Source organism: Gossypium arboreum, chromosome 10, assembly GCF_025698485.1.
Source record: "Gossypium arboreum isolate Shixiya-1 chromosome 10, ASM2569848v2, whole genome shotgun sequence".
NCBI classification, from domain to species: Eukaryota; Viridiplantae; Streptophyta; class Magnoliopsida; order Malvales; family Malvaceae; genus Gossypium; species Gossypium arboreum.
Genome location: NC_069079.1, coordinates 4,388,221 through 4,391,806, shown reverse-complemented (window position 1 = coordinate 4,391,806; position 3,586 = coordinate 4,388,221). Strand labels below are relative to the sequence as shown.

The window sequence follows — 3,586 nt, the reverse complement described above, 5'->3', positions numbered from 1 at the left end:
CCGATGGAGTTAAATGAGTGGTATTGTATTGAATCATAAATATAGATAAATTTGAATAAAAAATTCGTAGATGGTTTATTGTAAGTTTTATATTGTGAAGATTTGTACGGATAAATTAATTAATTGAGTTAGTTAATTTTAGTTAAATTAAATATATTTTTTTATATTTGTAATAATTGATTTTTATTGAAATTGTTAATATATTAAAAAAATGTAATTTAAACACTTATGTTACATAGTGTTAGAATTATAAACAGAAGTATGACGTCAAATTGTTTCTAAAATTTTAATTTTTCATATAATTTAAGTAAAATAAAAAATTATTATTTTAGTCTTCAATCTTTTAATATAAGTGCGATTTAACCCTAAAAATTGGGGACATTTGCATTGTTGAGCTCCTTTTCTCTGGTTTAAGGAATTAGAAAGTATCAGAAGAGCACGGAGCTGTTGATCCAAAAGCTCTCATTTCAGAGGTTGGTGAGGAAGATCGCTAAGGATTTCAAGACCATTTTGAGGTTTGGAAGCAGCGCCATTGCTGTCCTCCAAGAAGCGACGGAGGCGTACCTAGTGGGGCTTTTCAAGGATACTAATCTCTATTCTATTCATGCCAAAATAAAGGTTACGATTATGCCCAAAGATATTCAGCTTGCTAGAAGGATTTACAAGACAAAGAGCTTAAGCCATAATATTTCGTTGCCTTGGATTTTTAAGATTTGGGATTCCGTTCAAGTTTTGTTAATTTAATGTGTTTGTACAAATCAAAAAATTAAAATGCCGTATTTCTCTATTAATGCATTTTGTGTGTGTGCCATATTTAAGAAAACAACACAATAGGCACAAAACATTACGAGTTTTTATTCATTTGTAGGAATGAGCAGCCATGGTGACTCTTGCACTGCTTCGGGAAGAGAGGGAATCAATGCTTTCCACTTTGATTTGATGGGAATAGGTAACAAGATAACTGAATTGAAGAACCACATTTATCTTCCATTTCCTTCTTGTTTTCCTTCGTTTCCCTTCCCAATTTATTCTCTTCACCGATGCAAATGTCCCCCAATTTTTAGGGCTAAACCTTATTTATTTTAAAACATGGGAACGAAAATGATAATTTCTTTTTATTTTACTTAAATTAAGTGGAAAATTAAAATTTAAAAAATAATTTCACATGCCTAAAATAAAACTTTTGAAATTAGATGAAATTTTATGTAGTTTACCCAAAAGTTTTAAAAAATTAATGGTAGAACAAAGAGAAACATCCATCCCATAATACTTACAAGTTGTACACTGAGAATATAGTTCTCTTATTTTTATATTAAGGAATTTAATCTTTTTACTTTTTAATTTTAAGAAAGTAAGTCAAATTATTAAAATTATTCTATCAAATTCTAGTTTATTATAACGTCAACTTTATGTTACATGGATACCAAGTGAATATTTTTTAAATATAACGTTAGTGAATTTAACATAATAATTTTAACGATTTTTAATAATTAGATTTAAATTTTGAAGTATGAAAAATAAAAGACCAAATTTCTGAAACTAATAATAAATGGACTAAATTCTAAATGTTCAAGAGTATAAAGTCTTGGAGCATATTTTAATAATTTTTTAATAATTGGAACCTATGAAGGACACATTAATATTAAAAATTATTATCATTTATATAGTTTGAAAATCTTGTAGATAAATTAGAATCAAAATAAAATAAAAATTAGTCCATGTGGATTTTATTTTATACATCCATGCCCATAATTTGACAATCAAACATGTTCATAACCGATAAATCATAAGGAAACAAAACACATGAACCAAGCAAAAAATTCATATAAGAAAAAGCAAATCAAACAAAGAAGAATAAGAAGTTCAGTGAAAAAAATTTTGACAATGATATTTCATTTTCATCCTCTTGTTTTTATCAAATTTTAAAAAAGGCCCCCACCTCATTTCATTTTCAAGTTGGGTCCATTTTACAATTTGTGCCACTTCCTTTCCCCCCAACTGTTCTGTAATTTTATCTTTTTAGAAGTTGGTATAATAATAATAGATTTAATAAATTAAAAAAAAAAGCCGCGTGGGGCAGTTAATTACGTGTGCCGCTTCTCTACCGTACGGGGATGACAAGAACCGATGAGAAAGGGTGAACAGTGATGGAAGGTCAAGTCTCAATCACAAACTCATAGGGTCCCACCTTTCCTTAAAACCAATGGTCAGGATTCGTCCTTTACCTTCTGATTTTCTTTTCTTTATTGTACGTTGATTACACTATGTCCATCTTGTAAGTTCAGTATATCACGTTATTTCCTTAAATTATACTATTAGTCCCTAAACTTAATAAAGTTTGAGATATAGTTTGTATATTTAAACAATTAAAAGTGTTTTACTTTTTCGGTTTAAAATTTTTAATCAAATTGTTGAAATCAAAATTTGTTATCGTTAAATTGATTTCAGCATACCAATTTCAGAAATAAATTATTATTATTTTTAAATGTAACAAGTAATTAAAATCTAAATACAAGTTTTAGTAACCACAAGTATCAAATTATTACAGACAGAGAGTCTGAGTAATCATATTACAGAATCAAACCATAAAATCACAAACTGATACAATTCAGACTAAAACCAACAAATTGACTAAACTAAAACTAACCTATAACAATTGCACGTGAAGGGACTCAGAAATCTACACATAAAATTACACATAGTAGGTCTCAAACTTTACCAAATATATGAATCGAAGGCGTATTTTAACCATAAATCAACACAAGTAATGGAACATTGAGGTTTGAGTCAAAGAATCATAACTATGGTTTTAATCCTTATAATTTATTAACTTGATTTTTCCCTCCATTTTTAATAATAATAATTAAATTATTGCTTAATTCACTATTTAACCTTTTAATTATAACTATTAATACATAGTATCAATAAAAAAGAGAATGGAGAGGGAGTTTCGAGAAGCAATGAGGAAGAATATCCAAAAAAATGATGATCTAGAGTATCATCTCCCCCTTTCAGAGGGTCCTTAGAATTTTATTATATAGGGGGATTAATCGGGTTGGACCCCAAGTTGTGTTATTTTTATTATAATTATATATAATAATTTATCCCCCACATTGTTGAAGAAGAGTTATAAAACGACTATTTTGAGACAAACTAGCACATGTGAAATATGTAATTTGGGGCGTGCTATATAAGTTTAATTTGAAACACTACTAAATAAATTTTGTTGTTCGATAATATATAAGAGTCAAAACTGTATTATAATTATAATAAAAATAACTCGACCTGAAATTCGATATGGTTAATCCCCTAATAGTAAAATTTGAAGGACCCTCTAAAGTGGGTGGACAACACTTGCATATCACCATTTTTGGGATCTTCTTCCTCTCTACTTCTTAAAACTCTCTCTCTATTCTCATTTATGTTGATACTGTATCAATAACACCCAATTTTTCACTCTAGTATCTAAAATTTGTTGTCTCATTTTGATACATGACTTGTCATTTTCATCCAATTTTATCCAAAGTAAAAAGAATGAATATAATTAAAAAAGCAAATCATAAATAAAGCCAAAAATTATAAAATA

At 28.0% G+C, this 3,586-nt stretch overlaps 1 long non-coding RNA gene across 1 annotated transcript; it reads left to right on the top strand.

Annotated features, from left to right (window-relative positions):
- The first annotated feature begins 360 nt into the window (after positions 1-360).
- Positions 361-2,423, top strand: LOC128282573 (uncharacterized). Its single transcript, XR_008272897.1, has 3 exons — positions 361-618; positions 869-949; positions 2,081-2,423. It is a non-coding gene; the product is annotated as an uncharacterized LOC128282573 (long non-coding RNA).
- Positions 2,424-3,586: the final 1,163 nt, after the last annotated feature.